Below are 21,937 nucleotides of genomic sequence, written 5' to 3'. Positions count from 1 at the left end.
GACATTTACAATCAAGCCCATTAAACAAACAAAAAAAAAAGAAACAATGAAAAAAGACTGTAACAGACAGGTACATGTCCCTCACACAAGTCAGCTTTAGATTCTGTTTTCTTTGTCATGGTTTAGAGGCCACTAGCTAAAAAGGGAGTCCTTCCAAGCCTGTTTGTTGTTTAAATTTGGCCAAAGGGTCCAGCTGACACTGACTCCCACCTGACCTGTTTGTTGCTCGACCCCCCCACACACATAAGACACTTAGAGAAAAAAAACTAATCCTCACGTCGAAAGATGAAAACGACCAATCCAAAAACCCTCCGAGGAAACAGCTCAGAGACAAACAGTTTCTAGAGATGAGGGTGAAAGGCCTTCCAAGTTGAAATGGAGTCCCTCATGCCAGACCTCTCAACACCTTGGTTCTTGCTGGGTGCTGCTTGCTCACGCCTGAAACCTTAGCTACTCAGGTGGATCACGTTTCCAGGCCCGCCCAAGCAAGTCGTTCCATGAGACCTGTTAGAAAAAGCCAAATGTTAGAAAAGAGGATGCCTCGAGGAAAAGGAGACCGAGACCTCTACAGACGAGAGCACGCTTTATTTTGCCGTGGTGAGGGGCGTCCTGCACTCTGGACAGCCTGGGATGCAAGCCTCGCCGGGGGGGGGGGGGGGCGGGGACTAGGGGTGAGGAGGTTTTCCGGGGTACGCAGCCAGGGAGAGGTAAAGAGAAGTGTCCTTGTGGTGGTAGACAGCCAGCACTTGCAAGCAATCAGGAAGCGATAAGGGGAAAAGTCCTTGTGGTCTCAGGCACTGCCCCTGCCTTTCTTTCTATCACAGGTAATTTAGGCAGTGTGGGCTTCGGGGACCCTGGAGAGTCAACCCTTTAAAACCCTCACACGAAAAGGGCTGGTGGAGCGGGGCCAGGTGTACGCCCTGAATTCAAGCACTGGTACCACAAAAATCAATACGTAAATATGTAAATACATAAATAAACAAATAAATAAATAAAACCAAAAAGTGGTTATGATGGATGCGTGTCTATCGAACATGAAAGCCCTCTAGGCACAAACTTCTATGAGTGGCCACGGCGTTGTACACTACTCGGGAAGAAGTCCCTATTTCTACCTGTTCCGGACCCGTCCTAGCATACTTAAAAGTGGTGTTTTTAGTTTTGGACATAAAACACAGGGTTTGTTCTTAGACTCGTGGACCACAGCCTTGGATTGACTTTGGATAAACACTGAAAGGTAGAGACACTTGCCAATACAGCCTATTACACAAAGAAAGACTTCACACATTGCAGAGAAAGGTACAAACTGCATTGCCACCAAACGATCCGAAACGGGCAGCAATTCATCACCACTCACACTCAAGCAGGGTACAGGACCAAGCAAAAGGAAACGCGCCCTCAATGTCAGGGTTGCAACTCTTTCTGGGACTTCTCCTTGCCAATGTATTCCCGGGTGTGTTTGAATTTTGCATTCTAAGCATACTCCCCTCACCGTGAGCTCAGGCCCTGCGCCCGCTGTCCCCGTGACTGCAGGCACCGCCGTGGGAGTTGGGGCCCCACGGAGAGGTCATGCACACGCTGACCTGTGTTGGGTCGAGCGACGGAGCAGCACCCGACTGAGGTGGCCTGCCTCCCTGTCCCCTGGCGTCTTGCCCTGGGCCCAGTGCACCACCTTGTGGCGAGCCAGGGTGTGGCGCGTCCCAGTCTGGGGCCCGCTGGGCTGCAGACCCGCTTTCTCAGGGCTTTCGCACTTCCCTCACCGTCCGCCTGAACGTTTTCTACTCCTGCTGGCTTTCTGAGGACAGTTGGGGAGCGGTCCCCAACGTGGCCTGGGACCCACCCGGCTGGTGCCCAGTGAGCGGGCGCGCGCCCCACGAGAGTGTGGGGAGGGGAGAGGAGAGGATTCGGGGGCGTGTCTGTGAGGTGGGAGGCGTGGGTCTGGCGGGGTGGCGGGGAAGGGGTCGCCGGTGGTGGTGGCGCTGGGTCGGGGCGGTGAGGTCCCGGAGGCCAAAAGGAGCAGCGAGGGAGGGACGAGCAAAAGCCTACAGCACCCGGTATTCCCAGGCGGTCTCCCATCCAAGTACTAACCAGGCCCGACCCTGCTTAGCTTCCGAGATCAGACGAGATCGGGCGCGTTCAGGGTGGTATGGCCGTAGACGCCAGCTGCCGCCTCCTGGAGCCCCAAGAGCGTGAGGTGGGCGCGGCCTGCGTCTCCACACTGCTCCCCTGGCACGGCTGCGGGTGGGGGCTGCGGGGTGGGGGCTGGCGGCCTCTGGCCAAGCGGCCAGGGGCCCCGGACGCCTGCTGGGGCAGCCGGTCTCGCCCAGGTGGCCACTCGCTGGCTTTCTTCCCGAGGTGTCCCGGTGCCCGGACCAGGATCGAGTTTTCTCAGGGGAACATTGCTCAGTGCTCTCGGGCTCTTGTTCCTCTGGGGATGTGTCACTGCCTTGGCTAAGGCGGGGGTGTGGGGGGGGTGCACAGTTCTGGCCGCCCTCCTCCCTCGCCTGCGGGAGCCGACCCTTGGGCGCGTGGCTCCCGACGGACGTCTTGGGGACCTTTCCGGTCCTCCTCGTCCACAAAGCCCCACTGCCCCTCCAGCCCTCTGCAAAACGGCAGCCGCGCCCTTAGCCGACCCGCTGCGCCCTCCTCCACACTCTGGGCCTGGGGCTGCGGGGCTCAATCGGGAACATTTCCAGCTCAGAGGCCCCTTTCACCACCGAAATCGTGGAGACAAGGGAAAGAAAAAAACATCTCCTCCCATCCCTACTCAACGTCCTAAGAAATCCTATCCTGTCAACCCTCAGGCTTCCTAAACTCTACACTTTGTCCTCAGAAGTATTTACTTCTGTTCCCTTCTAATTTTTCTCAGGGTTTCGGCCACTGAGATGACGATCATGACGAAATGAAAATTCATTAAGAGTTGGTTTATAGAAAATCTTCTAGATGGCTTCATCCCTATGGTGAAACAACTGTTGTCTTACATGATTCTAATACAGTTAGGAGCCTACATGTGCCTGTGATGAGGCTATTTGGGGTCACTGACACTGACCCCTCAATGAATGGGCACTCTGAGGTTTTACTCTCAGGATAACCACTGATATGTGTGGATAACCTCTAGAGAGCTGTCATGCTGTCATTCGTTCCTAGATAGTAAGCATATCTGCATTTTCCAAGGCTGTCGGGCCCTCTAAACTACAAAATTTACAGAAACGCTGTGATCAAATGCTGATGGTACTGACATACTCTTCTCTTAGTTGCTAAGTTGTCCGTCAGAATTTTTACCATGGCTCTTTTACGTATTTGGAATTGCACTTCTGATCCTCCTGGGACATTTACAATCAAGCCCATTAAACAAACAAAAAAAAAAGAAACAATGAAAAAAGACTGTAACAGACAGGTACATGTCCCTCACACAAGTCAGCTTTAGATTCTGTTTTCTTTGTCATGGTTTAGAGGCCACTAGCTAAAAAGGGAGTCCTTCCAAGCCTGTTTGTTGTTTAAATTTGGCCAAAGGGTCCAGCTGACACTGACTCCCACCTGACCTGTTTGTTGCTCGACCCCCCCACACACATAAGACACTTAGAGAAAAAAACTAATCCTCACGTCGAAAGATGAAAACGACCAATCCAAAAACCCTCCGAGGAAACAGCTCAGAGACAAACAGTTTCTAGAGATGAGGGTGAAAGGCCTTCCAAGTTGAAATGGAGTCCCTCATGCCAGACCTCTCAACACCTTGGTTCTTGCTGGGTGCTGCTTGCTCACGCCTGAAACCTTAGCTACTCAGGTGGATCACGTTTCCAGGCCCGCCCAAGCAAGTCGTTCCATGAGACCTGTTAGAAAAAGCCAAATGTTAGAAAAGAGGATGCCTCGAGGAAAAGGAGACCGAGACCTCTACAGACGAGAGCACGCTTTATTTTGCCGTGGTGAGGGGCGTCCTGCACTCTGGACAGCCTGGGATGCAAGCCTCGCCGGGGGGGTGGGGGCGGGCGGGGACTAGGGGTGAGGAGGTTTTCCGGGGTACGCAGCCAGGGAGAGGTAAAGAGAAGTGTCCTTGTGGTGGTAGACAGCCAGCACTTGCAAGCAATCAGGAAGCGATAAGGGGAAAAGTCCTTGTGGTCTCAGGCACTGCCCCTGCCTTTCTTTCTATCACAGGTAATTTAGGCAGTGTGGGCTTCGGGGACCCTGGAGAGTCAACCCTTTAAAACCCTCACACGAAAAGGGCTGGTGGAGCGGGGCAAGGTGTACGGCCTGAATTCAAGCACTGGTACCACAAAAATCAATACGTAAATACGTAAATACATAAATAAACAAATAAATAAAACAAAAAAGTGGTTATGATGGATGCGTGTCTATCGAACATGAAAGCCCTCTAGGCACAAACTTCTATGAGTGGCCACGGCGTTGTACACTACTCGGGAAGAAGTCCCTATTTCTACCTGCTCCGGACCCGTCCTAGCATACTTAAAAGTGATGTTTTTAGTTTTGGACATAAAACACAGGGTTTGTTCTTAGACTCGTGGACCACAGCCTTGGATTGACTTTGGATAAACACTGAAAGGTAGAGACACTTGCCAATACAGCCTATTACACAAAGAAAGACTTCACACATTGCAGAGAAAGGTACAAACTACATTGCCACCAAACGATCCGAAACGGGCAGCAATTCATCACCACTCACACTCAAGCAGGGTACAGGACCAAGCAAAAGGAAACGCGCCCTCAATGTCAGGGTTGCAACTCTTTCTGGGACTTCTCCTTGCCAATGTATTCCCGGGTGTGTTTGAATTTTGCATTCTAAGCATACTCCCCTCACCGTGAGCTCAGGCCCTGCGCCCGCTGTCCCCGTGACTGCAGGCACCGCCGTGGGAGTTGGGGCCCCACGGAGAGGTCATGCACACGCTGACCTGTGTTGGGTCGAGCGACGGAGCAGCACCCGACTGAGGTGGCCTGCCTCCCTGTCCCCTGGCGTCTTGCCCTGGGCCCAGTGCACCACCTTGTGGCGAGCCAGGGTGTGGCGCGTCCCAGTCTGGGGCCCGCTGGGCTGCAGACCCGCTTTCTCAGGGCTTTCGCACTTCCCTCACCGTCCGCCTGAACGTTTTCTACTCCTGCTGGCTTTCTGAGGACAGTTGGGGAGCGGTCCCCAACGTGGCCTGGGACCCACCCGGCTGGTGCCCAGTGAGCGGGCGCGCGCCCCACGAGAGTGTGGGGAGGGGAGAGGAGAGGATTCGGGGGCGTGTCTGTGAGGTGGGAGGCGTGGGTCTGGCGGGGTGGCGGGGAAGGGGTCGCCGGTGGTGGTGGCGCTGGGTCGGGGCGGTGAGGTCCCGGAGGCCAAAAGGAGCAGCGAGGGAGGGACGAGCAAAAGCCTACAGCACCCGGTATTCCCAGGCGGTCTCCCATCCAAGTACTAACCAGGCCCGACCCTGCTTAGCTTCCGAGATCAGACGAGATCGGGCGCGTTCAGGGTGGTATGGCCGTAGACGCCAGCTGCCGCCTCCTGGAGCCCCAAGAGCGTGAGGTGGGCGCGGCCTGCATCTCCACACTGCTCCCCTGGCACGGCTGCGGGTGGGGGCTGCGGGGTGGGGGCTGGCGGCCTCTGGCCAAGCGGCCAGGGGCCCCGGACGCCTGCTGGGGCAGCCGGTCTCGCCCAGGTGGCCACTCGCTGGCTTTCTTCCCGAGGTGTCCCGGTGCCCGGACCAGGATCGAGTTTTCTCAGGGGAACATTGCTCAGTGCTCTCGGGCTCTTGTTCCTCTGGGGATGTGTCACTGCCTTGGCTAAGGCGGGGGTGTGGGGGGGGTGCACAGTTCTGGCCGCCCTCCTCCCTCGCCTGCGGGAGCCGACCCTTGGGCGCGTGGCTCCCGACGGACGTCTTGGGGACCTTTCCGGTCCTCCTCGTCCACAAAGCCCCACTGCCCCTCCAGCCCTCTGCAAAACGGCAGCCGCGCCCTTAGCCGACCCGCTGCGCCCTCCTCCACACTCTGGGCCTGGGGCTGCGGGGCTCAATCGGGAACATTTCCAGCTCAGAGGCCCCTTTCACCACCGAAATCGTGGAGACAAGGGAAAGAAAAAAACATCTCCTCCCATCCCTACTCAACGTCCTAAGAAATCCTATCCTGTCAACCCTCAGGCTTCCTAAACTCTACACTTTGTCCTCAGAAGTATTTACTTCTGTTCCCTTCTAATTTTTCTCAGGGTTTCGGCCACTGAGATGACGATCATGACGAAATGAAAATTCATTAAGAGTTGGTTTATAGAAAATCTTCTAGATGGCTTCATCCCTATGGTGAAACAACTGTTGTCTTACATGATTCTAATACAGTTAGGAGCCTACATGTGCCTGTGATGAGGCTATTTGGGGTCACTGACACTGACCCCTCCATGAATGGGCACTCTGAGGTTTTACTCTCAGGATAACCACTGATATGTGTGGATAACCTCTAGAGAGCTGTCATGCTGTCATTCGTTCCTAGATAGTAAGCATATCTGCATTTTCCAAGGCTGTCGGGCCCTCTAAACTACAAAATTTACAGAAACGCTGTGATCAAATGCTGATGGTACTGACATACTCTTCTCTTAGTTGCTAAGTTGTCCGTCAGAATTTTTACCATGGCTCTTTTACGTATTTGGAATTGCACTTCTGATCCTCCTGGGACATTTACAATCAAGCCCATTAAACAAACAAAAAAAAAAAGAAACAATGAAAAAAGACTGTAACAGACAGGTACATGTCCCTCACACAAGTCAGCTTTAGATTCTGTTTTCTTTGTCATGGTTTAGAGGCCACTAGCTAAAAAGGGAGTCCTTCCAAGCCTGTTTGTTGTTTAAATTTGGCCAAAGGGTCCAGCTGACACTGACTCCCACCTGACCTGTTTGTTGCTCGACCCCCCCACACACATAAGACACTTAGAGAAAAAAACTAATCCTCACGTCGAAAGATGAAAACGACCAATCCAAAAACCCTCCGAGGAAACAGCTCAGAGACAAACAGTTTCTAGAGATGAGGGTGAAAGGCCTTCCAAGTTGAAATGGAGTCCCTCATGCCAGACCTCTCAACACCTTGGTTCTTGCTGGGTGCTGCTTGCTCACGCCTGAAACCTTAGCTACTCAGGTGGATCACGTTTCCAGGCCCGCCCAAGCAAGTCGTTCCATGAGACCTGTTAGAAAAAGCCAAATGTTAGAAAAGAGGATGCCTCGAGGAAAAGGAGACCGAGACCTCTACAGGCGAGAGCACGCTTTATTTTGCCGTGGTGAGGGGCGTCCTGCACTCTGGACAGCCTGGGATGCAAGCCTCGCCGGGGGGGTGGGGGCGGGCGGGGACTAGGGGTGAGGAGGTTTTCCGGGGTACGCAGCCAGGGAGAGGTAAAGAGAAGTGTCCTTGTGGTGGTAGACAGCCAGCACTTGCAAGCAATCAGGAAGCGATAAGGGGAAAAGTCCTTGTGGTCTCAGGCACTGCCCCTGCCTTTCTTTCTATCACAGGTAATTTAGGCAGTGTGGGCTTCGGGGACCCTGGAGAGTCAACCCTTTAAAACCCTCACACGAAAAGGGCTGGTGGAGCGGGGCAAGGTGTACGGCCTGAATTCAAGCACTGGTACCACAAAAATCAATACGTAAATACGTAAATACATAAATAAACAAATAAACAAATAAATAAAACAAAAAAGTGGTTATGATGGATGCGTGTCTATCGAACATGAAAGCCCTCTAGGCACAAACTTCTATGAGTGGCCACGGCGTTGTACACTACTCGGGAAGAAGTCCCTATTTCTACCTGCTCCGGACCCGTCCTAGCATACTTAAAAGTGGTGTTTTTAGTTTTGGACATAAAACACAGGGTTTGTTCTTAGACTCGTGGACCACAGCCTTGGATTGACTTTGGATAAACACTGAAAGGTAGAGACACTTGCCAATACAGCCTATTACACAAAGAAAGACTTCACACATTGCAGAGAAAGGTACAAACTACATTGCCACCAAACGATCCGAAACGGGCAGCAATTCATCACCACTCACACTCAAGCAGGGTACAGGACCAAGCAAAAGGAAACGCGCCCTCAATGTCAGGGTTGCAACTCTTTCTGGGACTTCTCCTTGCCAATGTATTCCCGGGTGTGTTTGAATTTTGCATTCTAAGCATACTCCCCTCACCGTGAGCTCAGGCCCTGCGCCCGCTGTCCCCGTGACTGCAGGCACCGCCGTGGGAGTTGGGGCCCCACGGAGAGGTCATGCACACGCTGACCTGTGTTGGGTCGAGCGACGGAGCAGCACCCGACTGAGGTGGCCTGCCTCCCTGTCCCCTGGCGTCTTGCCCTGGGCCCAGTGCACCACCTTGTGGCGAGCCAGGGTGTGGCGCGTCCCAGTCTGGGGCCCGCTGGGCTGCAGACCCGCTTTCTCAGGGCTTTCGCACTTCCCTCACCGTCCGCCTGAACGTTTTCTACTCCTGCTGGCTTTCTGAGGACAGTTGGGGAGCGGTCCCCAACGTGGCCTGGGACCCACCCGGCTGGTGCCCAGTGAGCGGGCGCGCGCCCCACGAGAGTGTGGGGAGGGGAGAGGAGAGGATTCGGGGGCGTGTCTGTGAGGTGGGAGGCGTGGGTCTGGCGGGGTGGCGGGGAAGGGGTCGCCGGTGGTGGTGGCGCTGGGTCGGGGCGGTGAGGTCCCGGAGGCCAAAAGGAGCAGCGAGGGAGGGACGAGCAAAAGCCTACAGCACCCGGTATTCCCAGGCGGTCTCCCATCCAAGTACTAACCAGGCCCGACCCTGCTTAGCTTCCGAGATCAGACGAGATCGGGCGCGTTCAGGGTGGTATGGCCGTAGACGCCAGCTGCCGCCTCCTGGAGCCCCAAGAGCGTGAGGTGGGCGCGGCCTGCGTCTCCACACTGCTCCCCTGGCACGGCTGCGGGTGGGGGCTGCGGGGTGGGGGCTGGCGGCCTCTGGCCAAGCGGCCAGGGGCCCCGGACGCCTGCTGGGGCAGCCGGTCTCGCCCAGGTGGCCACTCGCTGGCTTTCTTCCCGAGGTGTCCCGGTGCCCGGACCAGGATCGAGTTTTCTCAGGGGAACATTGCTCAGTGCTCTCGGGCTCTTGTTCCTCTGGGGATGTGTCACTGCCTTGGCTAAGGCGGGGGTGTGGGGGGGGTGCACAGTTCTGGCCGCCCTCCTCCCTCGCCTGCGGGAGCCGACCCTTGGGCGCGTGGCTCCCGACGGACGTCTTGGGGACCTTTCCGGTCCTCCTCGTCCACAAAGCCCCACTGCCCCTCCAGCCCTCTGCAAAACGGCAGCCGCGCCCTTAGCCGACCCGCTGCGCCCTCCTCCACACTCTGGGCCTGGGGCTGCGGGGCTCAATCGGGAACATTTCCAGCTCAGAGGCCCCTTTCACCACCGAAATCGTGGAGACAAGGGAAAGAAAAAAACATCTCCTCCCATCCCTACTCAACGTCCTAAGAAATCCTATCCTGTCAACCCTCAGGCTTCCTAAACTCTACACTTTGTCCTCAGAAGTATTTACTTCTGTTCCCTTCTAATTTTTCTCAGGGTTTCGGCCACTGAGATGACGATCATGACGAAATGAAAATTCATTAAGAGTTGGTTTATAGAAAATCTTCTAGATGGCTTCATCCCTATGGTGAAACAACTGTTGTCTTACATGATTCTAATACAGTTAGGAGCCTACATGTGCCTGTGATGAGGCTATTTGGGGTCACTGACACTGACCCCTCAATGAATGGGCACTCTGAGGTTTTACTCTCAGGATAACCACTGATATGTGTGGATAACCTCTAGAGAGCTGTCATGCTGTCATTCGTTCCTAGATAGTAAGCATATCTGCATTTTCCAAGGCTGTCGGGCCCTCTAAACTACAAAATTTACAGAAACGCTGTGATCAAATGCTGATGGTACTGACATACTCTTCTCTTAGTTGCTAAGTTGTCCGTCAGAATTTTTACCATGGCTCTTTTACGTATTTGGAATTGCACTTCTGATCCTCCTGGGACATTTACAATCAAGCCCATTAAACAAACAAAAAAAAAAGAAACAATGAAAAAAGACTGTAACAGACAGGTACATGTCCCTCACACAAGTCAGCTTTAGATTCTGTTTTCTTTGTCATGGTTTAGAGGCCACTAGCTAAAAAGGGAGTCCTTCCAAGCCTGTTTGTTGTTTAAATTTGGCCAAAGGGTCCAGCTGACACTGACTCCCACCTGACCTGTTTGTTGCTCGACCCCCCCACACACATAAGACACTTAGAGAAAAAAACTAATCCTCACGTCGAAAGATGAAAACGACCAATCCAAAAACCCTCCGAGGAAACAGCTCAGAGACAAACAGTTTCTAGAGATGAGGGTGAAAGGCCTTCCAAGTTGAAATGGAGTCCCTCATGCCAGACCTCTCAACACCTTGGTTCTTGCTGGGTGCTGCTTGCTCACGCCTGAAACCTTAGCTACTCAGGTGGATCACGTTTCCAGGCCCGCCCAAGCAAGTCGTTCCATGAGACCTGTTAGAAAAAGCCAAATGTTAGAAAAGAGGATGCCTCGAGGAAAAGGAGACCGAGACCTCTACAGGCGAGAGCACGCTTTATTTTGCCGTGGTGAGGGGCGTCCTGCACTCTGGACAGCCTGGGATGCAAGCCTCGCCGGGGGGGTGGGGGCGGGCGGGGACTAGGGGTGAGGAGGTTTTCCGGGGTACGCAGCCAGGGAGAGGTAAAGAGAAGTGTCCTTGTGGTGGTAGACAGCCAGCACTTGCAAGCAATCAGGAAGCGATAAGGGGAAAAGTCCTTGTGGTCTCAGGCACTGCCCCTGCCTTTCTTTCTATCACAGGTAATTTAGGCAGTGTGGGCTTCGGGGACCCTGGAGAGTCAACCCTTTAAAACCCTCACACGAAAAGGGCTGGTGGAGCGGGGCAAGGTGTACGGCCTGAATTCAAGCACTGGTACCACAAAAATCAATACGTAAATACGTAAATACATAAATAAACAAATAAACAAATAAATAAAACAAAAAAGTGGTTATGATGGATGCGTGTCTATCGAACATGAAAGCCCTCTAGGCACAAACTTCTATGAGTGGCCACGGCGTTGTACACTACTCGGGAAGAAGTCCCTATTTCTACCTGCTCCGGACCCGTCCTAGCATACTTAAAAGTGGTGTTTTTAGTTTTGGACATAAAACACAGGGTTTGTTCTTAGACTCGTGGACCACAGCCTTGGATTGACTTTGGATAAACACTGAAAGGTAGAGACACTTGCCAATACAGCCTATTACACAAAGAAAGACTTCACACATTGCAGAGAAAGGTACAAACTACATTGCCACCAAACGATCCGAAACGGGCAGCAATTCATCACCACTCACACTCAAGCAGGGTACAGGACCAAGCAAAAGGAAACGCGCCCTCAATGTCAGGGTTGCAACTCTTTCTGGGACTTCTCCTTGCCAATGTATTCCCGGGTGTGTTTGAATTTTGCATTCTAAGCATACTCCCCTCACCGTGAGCTCAGGCCCTGCGCCCGCTGTCCCCGTGACTGCAGGCACCGCCGTGGGAGTTGGGGCCCCACGGAGAGGTCATGCACACGCTGACCTGTGTTGGGTCGAGCGACGGAGCAGCACCCGACTGAGGTGGCCTGCCTCCCTGTCCCCTGGCGTCTTGCCCTGGGCCCAGTGCACCACCTTGTGGCGAGCCAGGGTGTGGCGCGTCCCAGTCTGGGGCCCGCTGGGCTGCAGACCCGCTTTCTCAGGGCTTTCGCACTTCCCTCACCGTCCGCCTGAACGTTTTCTACTCCTGCTGGCTTTCTGAGGACAGTTGGGGAGCGGTCCCCAACGTGGCCTGGGACCCACCCGGCTGGTGCCCAGTGAGCGGGCGCGCGCCCCACGAGAGTGTGGGGAGGGGAGAGGAGAGGATTCGGGGGCGTGTCTGTGAGGTGGGAGGCGTGGGTCTGGCGGGGTGGCGGGGAAGGGGTCGCCGGTGGTGGTGGCGCTGGGTCGGGGCGGTGAGGTCCCGGAGGCCAAAAGGAGCAGCGAGGGAGGGACGAGCAAAAGCCTACAGCACCCGGTATTCCCAGGCGGTCTCCCATCCAAGTACTAACCAGGCCCGACCCTGCTTAGCTTCCGAGATCAGACGAGATCGGGCGCGTTCAGGGTGGTATGGCCGTAGACGCCAGCTGCCGCCTCCTGGAGCCCCAAGAGCGTGAGGTGGGCGCGGCCTGCGTCTCCACACTGCTCCCCTGGCACGGCTGCGGGTGGGGGCTGCGGGGTGGGGGCTGGCGGCCTCTGGCCAAGCGGCCAGGGGCCCCGGACGCCTGCTGGGGCAGCCGGTCTCGCCCAGGTGGCCACTCGCTGGCTTTCTTCCCGAGGTGTCCCGGTGCCCGGACCAGGATCGAGTTTTCTCAGGGGAACATTGCTCAGTGCTCTCGGGCTCTTGTTCCTCTGGGGATGTGTCACTGCCTTGGCTAAGGCGGGGGTGTGGGGGGGGTGCACAGTTCTGGCCGCCCTCCTCCCTCGCCTGCGGGAGCCGACCCTTGGGCGCGTGGCTCCCGACGGACGTCTTGGGGACCTTTCCGGTCCTCCTCGTCCACAAAGCCCCACTGCCCCTCCAGCCCTCTGCAAAACGGCAGCCGCGCCCTTAGCCGACCCGCTGCGCCCTCCTCCACACTCTGGGCCTGGGGCTGCGGGGCTCAATCGGGAACATTTCCAGCTCAGAGGCCCCTTTCACCACCGAAATCGTGGAGACAAGGGAAAGAAAAAAACATCTCCTCCCATCCCTACTCAACGTCCTAAGAAATCCTATCCTGTCAACCCTCAGGCTTCCTAAACTCTACACTTTGTCCTCAGAAGTATTTACTTCTGTTCCCTTCTAATTTTTCTCAGGGTTTCGGCCACTGAGATGACGATCATGACGAAATGAAAATTCATTAAGAGTTGGTTTATAGAAAATCTTCTAGATGGCTTCATCCCTATGGTGAAACAACTGTTGTCTTACATGATTCTAATACAGTTAGGAGCCTACATGTGCCTGTGATGAGGCTATTTGGGGTCACTGACACTGACCCCTCAATGAATGGGCACTCTGAGGTTTTACTCTCAGGATAACCACTGATATGTGTGGATAACCTCTAGAGAGCTGTCATGCTGTCATTCGTTCCTAGATAGTAAGCATATCTGCATTTTCCAAGGCTGTCGGGCCCTCTAAACTACAAAATTTACAGAAACGCTGTGATCAAATGCTGATGGTACTGACATACTCTTCTCTTAGTTGCTAAGTTGTCCGTCAGAATTTTTACCATGGCTCTTTTACGTATTTGGAATTGCACTTCTGATCCTCCTGGGACATTTACAATCAAGCCCATTAAACAAACAAAAAAAAAAGAAACAATGAAAAAAGACTGTAACAGACAGGTACATGTCCCTCACACAAGTCAGCTTTAGATTCTGTTTTCTTTGTCATGGTTTAGAGGCCACTAGCTAAAAAGGGAGTCCTTCCAAGCCTGTTTGTTGTTTAAATTTGGCCAAAGGGTCCAGCTGACACTGACTCCCACCTGACCTGTTTGTTGCTCGACCCCCCCACACACATAAGACACTTAGAGAAAAAAAACTAATCCTCACGTCGAAAGATGAAAACGACCAATCCAAAAACCCTCCGAGGAAACAGCTCAGAGACAAACAGTTTCTAGAGATGAGGGTGAAAGGCCTTCCAAGTTGAAATGGAGTCCCTCATGCCAGACCTCTCAACACCTTGGTTCTTGCTGGGTGCTGCTTGCTCACGCCTGAAACCTTAGCTACTCAGGTGGATCACGTTTCCAGGCCCGCCCAAGCAAGTCGTTCCATGAGACCTGTTAGAAAAAGCCAAATGTTAGAAAAGAGGATGCCTCGAGGAAAAGGAGACCGAGACCTCTACAGACGAGAGCACGCTTTATTTTGCCGTGGTGAGGGGCGTCCTGCACTCTGGACAGCCTGGGATGCAAGCCTCGCCGGGGGGGGGGGGGGCGGGGACTAGGGGTGAGGAGGTTTTCCGGGGTACGCAGCCAGGGAGAGGTAAAGAGAAGTGTCCTTGTGGTGGTAGACAGCCAGCACTTGCAAGCAATCAGGAAGCGATAAGGGGAAAAGTCCTTGTGGTCTCAGGCACTGCCCCTGCCTTTCTTTCTATCACAGGTAATTTAGGCAGTGTGGGCTTCGGGGACCCTGGAGAGTCAACCCTTTAAAACCCTCACACGAAAAGGGCTGGTGGAGCGGGGCCAGGTGTACGCCCTGAATTCAAGCACTGGTACCACAAAAATCAATACGTAAATATGTAAATACATAAATAAACAAATAAATAAATAAAACCAAAAAGTGGTTATGATGGATGCGTGTCTATCGAACATGAAAGCCCTCTAGGCACAAACTTCTATGAGTGGCCACGGCGTTGTACACTACTCGGGAAGAAGTCCCTATTTCTACCTGTTCCGGACCCGTCCTAGCATACTTAAAAGTGGTGTTTTTAGTTTTGGACATAAAACACAGGGTTTGTTCTTAGACTCGTGGACCACAGCCTTGGATTGACTTTGGATAAACACTGAAAGGTAGAGACACTTGCCAATACAGCCTATTACACAAAGAAAGACTTCACACATTGCAGAGAAAGGTACAAACTACATTGCCACCAAACGATCCGAAACGGGCAGCAATTCATCACCACTCACACTCAAGCAGGGTACAGGACCAAGCAAAAGGAAACGCGCCCTCAATGTCAGGGTTGCAACTCTTTCTGGGACTTCTCCTTGCCAATGTATTCCCGGGTGTGTTTGAATTTTGCATTCTAAGCATACTCCCCTCACCGTGAGCTCAGGCCCTGCGCCCGCTGTCCCCGTGACTGCAGGCACCGCCGTGGGAGTTGGGGCCCCACGGAGAGGTCATGCACACGCTGACCTGTGTTGGGTCGAGCGACGGAGCAGCACCCGACTGAGGTGGCCTGCCTCCCTGTCCCCTGGCGTCTTGCCCTGGGCCCAGTGCACCACCTTGTGGCGAGCCAGGGTGTGGCGCGTCCCAGTCTGGGGCCCGCTGGGCTGCAGACCCGCTTTCTCAGGGCTTTCGCACTTCCCTCACCGTCCGCCTGAACGTTTTCTACTCCTGCTGGCTTTCTGAGGACAGTTGGGGAGCGGTCCCCAACGTGGCCTGGGACCCACCCGGCTGGTGCCCAGTGAGCGGGCGCGCGCCCCACGAGAGTGTGGGGAGGGGAGAGGAGAGGATTCGGGGGCGTGTCTGTGAGGTGGGAGGCGTGGGTCTGGCGGGGTGGCGGGGAAGGGGTCGCCGGTGGTGGTGGCGCTGGGTCGGGGCGGTGAGGTCCCGGAGGCCAAAAGGAGCAGCGAGGGAGGGACGAGCAAAAGCCTACAGCACCCGGTATTCCCAGGCGGTCTCCCATCCAAGTACTAACCAGGCCCGACCCTGCTTAGCTTCCGAGATCAGACGAGATCGGGCGCGTTCAGGGTGGTATGGCCGTAGACGCCAGCTGCCGCCTCCTGGAGCCCCAAGAGCGTGAGGTGGGCGCGGCCTGCGTCTCCACACTGCTCCCCTGGCACGGCTGCGGGTGGGGGCTGCGGGGTGGGGGCTGGCGGCCTCTGGCCAAGCGGCCAGGGGCCCCGGACGCCTGCTGGGGCAGCCGGTCTCGCCCAGGTGGCCACTCGCTGGCTTTCTTCCCGAGGTGTCCCGGTGCCCGGACCAGGATCGAGTTTTCTCAGGGGAACATTGCTCAGTGCTCTCGGGCTCTTGTTCCTCTGGGGATGTGTCACTGCCTTGGCTAAGGCGGGGGTGTGGGGGGGGTGCACAGTTCTGGCCGCCCTCCTCCCTCGCCTGCGGGAGCCGACCCTTGGGCGCGTGGCTCCCGACGGACGTCTTGGGGACCTTTCCGGTCCTCCTCGTCCACAAAGCCCCACTGCCCCTCCAGCCCTCTGCAAAACGGCAGCCGCGCCCTTAGCCGACCCGCTGCGCCCTCCTCCACACTCTGGGCCTGGGGCTGCGGGGCTCAATCGGGAACATTTCCAGCTCAGAGGCCCCTTTCACCACCGAAATCGTGGAGACAAGGGAAAGAAAAAAACATCTCCTCCCATCCCTACTCAACGTCCTAAGAAATCCTATCCTGTCAACCCTCAGGCTTCCTAAACTCTACACTTTGTCCTCAGAAGTATTTACTTCTGTTCCCTTCTAATTTTTCTCAGGGTTTCGGCCACTGAGATGACGATCATGACGAAATGAAAATTCATTAAGAGTTGGTTTATAGAAAATCTTCTAGATGGCTTCATCCCTATGGTGAAACAACTGTTGTCTTACATGATTCTAATACAGTTAGGAGCCTACATGTGCCTGTGATGAGGCTATTTGGGGTCACTGACACTGACCCCTCAATGAATGGGCACTCTGAGGTTTTACTCTCAGGATAACCACTGATATGTGTGGATAACCTCTAGAGAGCTGTCATGCTGTCATTCGTTCCTAGATAGTAAGCATATCTGCATTTTCCAAGGCTGTCGGGCCCTCTAAACTACAAAATTTACAGAAACGCTGTGATCAAATGCTGATGGTACTGACATACTCTTCTCTTAGTTGCTAAGTTGTCCGTCAGAATTTTTACCATGGCTCTTTTACGTATTTGGAATTGCACTTCTGATCCTCCTGGGACATTTACAATCAAGCCCATTAAACAAACAAAAAAAAAAGAAACAATGAAAAAAGACTGTAACAGACAGGTACATGTCCCTCACACAAGTCAGCTTTAGATTCTGTTTTCTTTGTCATGGTTTAGAGGCCACTAGCTAAAAAGGGAGTCCTTCCAAGCCTGTTTGTTGTTTAAATTTGGCCAAAGGGTCCAGCTGACACTGACTCCCACCTGACCTGTTTGTTGCTCGACCCCCCCACACACATAAGACACTTAGAGAAAAAAAACTAATCCTCACGTCGAAAGATGAAAACGACCAATCCAAAAACCCTCCGAGGAAACAGCTCAGAGACAAACAGTTTCTAGAGATGAGGGTGAAAGGCCTTCCAAGTTGAAATGGAGTCCCTCATGCCAGACCTCTCAACACCTTGGTTCTTGCTGGGTGCTGCTTGCTCACGCCTGAAACCTTAGCTACTCAGGTGGATCACGTTTCCAGGCCCGCCCAAGCAAGTCGTTCCATGAGACCTGTTAGAAAAAGCCAAATGTTAGAAAAGAGGATGCCTCGAGGAAAAGGAGACCGAGACCTCTACAGACGAGAGCACGCTTTATTTTGCCGTGGTGAGGGGCGTCCTGCACTCTGGACAGCCTGGGATGCAAGCCTCGCCGGGGGGGGGGGGGGGCGGGGACTAGGGGTGAGGAGGTTTTCCGGGGTACGCAGCCAGGGAGAGGTAAAGAGAAGTGTCCTTGTGGTGGTAGACAGCCAGCACTTGCAAGCAATCAGGAAGCGATAAGGGGAAAAGTCCTTGTGGTCTCAGGCACTGCCCCTGCCTTTCTTTCTATCACAGGTAATTTAGGCAGTGTGGGCTTCGGGGACCCTGGAGAGTCAACCCTTTAAAACCCTCACACGAAAAGGGCTGGTGGAGCGGGGCCAGGTGTACGCCCTGAATTCAAGCACTGGTACCACAAAAATCAATACGTAAATATGTAAATACATAAATAAACAAATAAATAAATAAAACCAAAAAGTGGTTATGATGGATGCGTGTCTATCGAACATGAAAGCCCTCTAGGCACAAACTTCTATGAGTGGCCACGGCGTTGTACACTACTCGGGAAGAAGTCCCTATTTCTACCTGTTCCGGACCCGTCCTAGCATACTTAAAAGTGGTGTTTTTAGTTTTGGACATAAAACACAGGGTTTGTTCTTAGACTCGTGGACCACAGCCTTGGATTGACTTTGGATAAACACTGAAAGGTAGAGACACTTGCCAATACAGCCTATTACACAAAGAAAGACTTCACACATTGCAGAGAAAGGTACAAACTACATTGCCACCAAACGATCCGAAACGGGCAGCAATTCATCACCACTCACACTCAAGCAGGGTACAGGACCAAGCAAAAGGAAACGCGCCCTCAATGTCAGGGTTGCAACTCTTTCTGGGACTTCTCCTTGCCAATGTATTCCCGGGTGTGTTTGAATTTTGCATTCTAAGCATACTCCCCTCACCGTGAGCTCAGGCCCTGCGCCCGCTGTCCCCGTGACTGCAGGCACCGCCGTGGGAGTTGGGGCCCCACGGAGAGGTCATGCACACGCTGACCTGTGTTGGGTCGAGCGACGGAGCAGCACCCGACTGAGGTGGCCTGCCTCCCTGTCCCCTGGCGTCTTGCCCTGGGCCCAGTGCACCACCTTGTGGCGAGCCAGGGTGTGGCGCGTCCCAGTCTGGGGCCCGCTGGGCTGCAGACCCGCTTTCTCAGGGCTTTCGCACTTCCCTCACCGTCCGCCTGAACGTTTTCTACTCCTGCTGGCTTTCTGAGGACAGTTGGGGAGCGGTCCCCAACGTGGCCTGGGACCCACCCGGCTGGTGCCCAGTGAGCGGGCGCGCGCCCCACGAGAGTGTGGGGAGGGGAGAGGAGAGGATTCAGGGGCGTGTCTGTGAGGTGGGAGGCGTGGGTCTGGCGGGGTGGCGGGGAAGGGGTCGCCGGTGGTGGTGGCGCTGGGTCGGGGCGGTGAGGTCCCGGAGGCCAAAAGGAGCAGCGAGGGAGGGACGAGCAAAAGCCTACAGCACCCGGTATTCCCAGGCGGTCTCCCATCCAAGTACTAACCAGGCCCGACCCTGCTTAGCTTCCGAGATCAGACGAGATCGGGCGCGTTCAGGGTGGTATGGCCGTAGACGCCAGCTGCCGCCTCCTGGAGCCCCAAGAGCGTGAGGTGGGCGCGGCCTGCGTCTCCACACTGCTCCCCTGGCACGGCTGCGGGTGGGGGCTGCGGGGTGGGGGCTGGCGGCCTCTGGCCAAGCGGCCAGGGGCCCCGGACGCCTGCTGGGGCAGCCGGTCTCGCCCAGGTGGCCACTCGCTGGCTTTCTTCCCGAGGTGTCCCGGTGCCCGGACCAGGATCGAGTTTTCTCAGGGGAACATTGCTCAGTGCTCTCGGGCTCTTGTTCCTCTGGGGATGTGTCACTGCCTTGGCTAAGGCGGGGGTGTGGGGGGGGTGCACAGTTCTGGCCGCCCTCCTCCCTCGCCTGCGGGAGCCGACCCTTGGGCGCGTGGCTCCCGACGGACGTCTTGGGGACCTTTCCGGTCCTCCTCGTCCACAAAGCCCCACTGCCCCTCCAGCCCTCTGCAAAACGGCAGCCGCGCCCTTAGCCGACCCGCTGCGCCCTCCTCCACACTCTGGGCCTGGGGCTGCGGGGCTCAATCGGGAACATTTCCAGCTCAGAGGCCCCTTTCACCACCGAAATCGTGGAGACAAGGGAAAGAAAAAAACATCTCCTCCCATCCCTACTCAACGTCCTAAGAAATCCTATCCTGTCAACCCTCAGGCTTCCTAAACTCTACACTTTGTCCTCAGAAGTATTTACTTCTGTTCCCTTCTAATTTTTCTCAGGGTTTCGGCCACTGAGATGACGATCATGACGAAATGAAAATTCATTAAGAGTTGGTTTATAGAAAATCTTCTAGATGGCTTCATCCCTATGGTGAAACAACTGTTGTCTTACATGATTCTAATACAGTTAGGAGCCTACATGTGCCTGTGATGAGGCTATTTGGGATCACTGACACTGACCCCTCAATGAATGGGCACTCTGAGGTTTTACTCTCAGGATAACCACTGATATGTGTGGATAACCTCTAGAGAGCTGTCATGCTGTCATTCGTTCCTAGATAGTAAGCATATCTGCATTTTCCAAGGCTGTCGGGCCCTCTAAACTACAAAATTTACAGAAACGCTGTGATCAAATGCTGATGGTACTGACATACTCTTCTCTTAGTTGCTAAGTTGTCCGTCAGAATTTTTACCATGGCTCTTTTACGTATTTGGAATTGCACTTCTGATCCTCCTGGGACATTTACAATCAAGCCCATTAAACAAACAAAAAAAAAAGAAACAATGAAAAAAGACTGTAACAGACAGGTACATGTCCCTCACACAAGTCAGCTTTAGATTCTGTTTTCTTTGTCATGGTTTAGAGGCCACTAGCTAAAAAGGGAGTCCTTCCAAGCCTGTTTGTTGTTTAAATTTGGCCAAAGGGTCCAGCTGACACTGACTCCCACCTGACCTGTTTGTTGCTCGACCCCCCCACACACATAAGACACTTAGAGAAAAAAACTAATCCTCACGTCGAAAGATGAAAACGACCAATCCAAAAACCCTCCGAGGAAACAGCTCAGAGACAAACAGTTTCTAGAGATGAGGGTGAAAGGCCTTCCAAGTTGAAATGGAGTCCCTCATGCCAGACCTCTCAACACCTTGGTTCTTGCTGGGTGCTGCTTGCTCACGCCTGAAACCTTAGCTACTCAGGTGGATCACGTTTCCAGGCCCGCCCAAGCAAGTCGTTCCATGAGACCTGTTAGAAAAAGCCAAATGTTAGAAAAGAGGATGCCTCGAGGAAAAGGAGACCGAGACCTCTACAGACGAGAGCACGCTTTATTTTGCCGTGGTGAGGGGCGTCCTGCACTCTGGACAGCCTGGGATGCAAGCCTCGCCGGGGGGGGGGGGGGCGGGGACTAGGGGTGAGGAGGTTTTCCGGGGTACGCAGCCAGGGAGAGGTAAAGAGAAGTGTCCTTGTGGTGGTAGACAGCCAGCACTTGCAAGCAATCAGGAAGCGATAAGGGGAAAAGTCCTTGTGGTCTCAGGCACTGCCCCTGCCTTTCTTTCTATCACAGGTAATTTAGGCAGTGTGGGCTTCGGGGACCCTGGAGAGTCAACCCTTTAAAACCCTCACACGAAAAGGGCTGGTGGAGCGGGGCCAGGTGTACGCCCTGAATTCAAGCACTGGTACCACAAAAATCAATACGTAAATATGTAAATACATAAATAAACAAATAAATAAATAAAACAAAAAAGTGGTTATGATGGATGCGTGTCTATCGAACATGAAAGCCCTCTAGGCACAAACTTCTATGAGTGGCCACGGCGTTGTACACTACTCGGGAAGAAGTCCCTATTTCTACCTGTTCCGGACCCGTCCTAGCATACTTAAAAGTGGTGTTTTTAGTTTTGGACATAAAACACAGGGTTTGTTCTTAGACTCGTGGACCACAGCCTTGGATTGACTTTGGATAAACACTGAAAGGTAGAGACACTTGCCAATACAGCCTATTACACAAAGAAAGACTTCACACATTGCAGAGAAAGGTACAAACTACATTGCCACCAAACGATCCGAAACGGGCAGCAATTCATCACCACTCACACTCAAGCAGGGTACAGGACCAAGCAAAAGGAAACGCGCCCTCAATGTCAGGGTTGCAACTCTTTCTGGGACTTCTCCTTGCCAATGTATTCCCGGGTGTGTTTGAATTTTGCATTCTAAGCATACTCCCCTCACCGTGAGCTCAGGCCCTGCGCCCGCTGTCCCCGTGACTGCAGGCACCGCCGTGGGAGTTGGGGCCCCACGGAGAGGTCATGCACACGCTGACCTGTGTTGGGTCGAGCGACGGAGCAGCACCCGACTGAGGTGGCCTGCCTCCCTGTCCCCTGGCGTCTTGCCCTGGGCCCAGTGCACCACCTTGTGGCGAGCCAGGGTGTGGCGCGTCCCAGTCTGGGGCCCGCTGGGCTGCAGACCCGCTTTCTCAGGGCTTTCGCACTTCCCTCACCGTCCGCCTGAACGTTTTCTACTCCTGCTGGCTTTCTGAGGACAGTTGGGGAGCGGTCCCCAACGTGGCCTGGGACCCACCCGGCTGGTGCCCAGTGAGCGGGCGCGCGCCCCACGAGAGTGTGGGGAGGGGAGAGGAGAGGATTCGGGGGCGTGTCTGTGAGGTGGGAGGCGTGGGTCTGGCGGGGTGGCGGGGAAGGGGTCGCCGGTGGTGGTGGCGCTGGGTCGGGGC

At 54.3% G+C, this 21,937-nt stretch overlaps 1 long non-coding RNA gene and 6 other non-coding genes across 7 annotated transcripts in view; 1 reads left to right on the top strand and 6 right to left on the bottom strand.

Annotated features, from left to right (window-relative positions):
• Positions 1-21,937, top strand: part of LOC141418921 (uncharacterized) — a 518,407-nt gene that overhangs the window by 349,468 nt on the left and 147,002 nt on the right. The window lies entirely within an intron of this gene.
• Positions 2,037-2,155, bottom strand: LOC141418930 (5S ribosomal RNA). Its single transcript, XR_012443607.1, has one exon. It is a non-coding gene; the product is annotated as a 5S ribosomal RNA (ribosomal RNA).
• On the bottom strand, positions 5,358-5,476 carry LOC141418929 (5S ribosomal RNA). The gene has a single exon (XR_012443606.1). It is a non-coding gene; the product is annotated as a 5S ribosomal RNA (ribosomal RNA).
• LOC141418928 (5S ribosomal RNA) lies at positions 8,688-8,806 on the bottom strand. The gene has a single exon (XR_012443605.1). It is a non-coding gene; the product is annotated as a 5S ribosomal RNA (ribosomal RNA).
• Positions 12,017-12,135, bottom strand: LOC141418927 (5S ribosomal RNA). Its single transcript, XR_012443604.1, has one exon. It is a non-coding gene; the product is annotated as a 5S ribosomal RNA (ribosomal RNA).
• LOC141419166 (5S ribosomal RNA) lies at positions 15,340-15,458 on the bottom strand. The gene has a single exon (XR_012443822.1). It is a non-coding gene; the product is annotated as a 5S ribosomal RNA (ribosomal RNA).
• On the bottom strand, positions 18,664-18,782 carry LOC141419165 (5S ribosomal RNA). The gene has a single exon (XR_012443821.1). It is a non-coding gene; the product is annotated as a 5S ribosomal RNA (ribosomal RNA).

Source organism: Castor canadensis, chromosome 18 (assembly GCF_047511655.1).
Source record: "Castor canadensis chromosome 18, mCasCan1.hap1v2, whole genome shotgun sequence".
NCBI lineage: Eukaryota > Metazoa > Chordata > Mammalia > Rodentia > Castoridae > Castor > Castor canadensis.
Note: the sequence above shows the minus strand (reverse complement) of the source record. Positions and strands in the feature narration are given on the sequence as shown.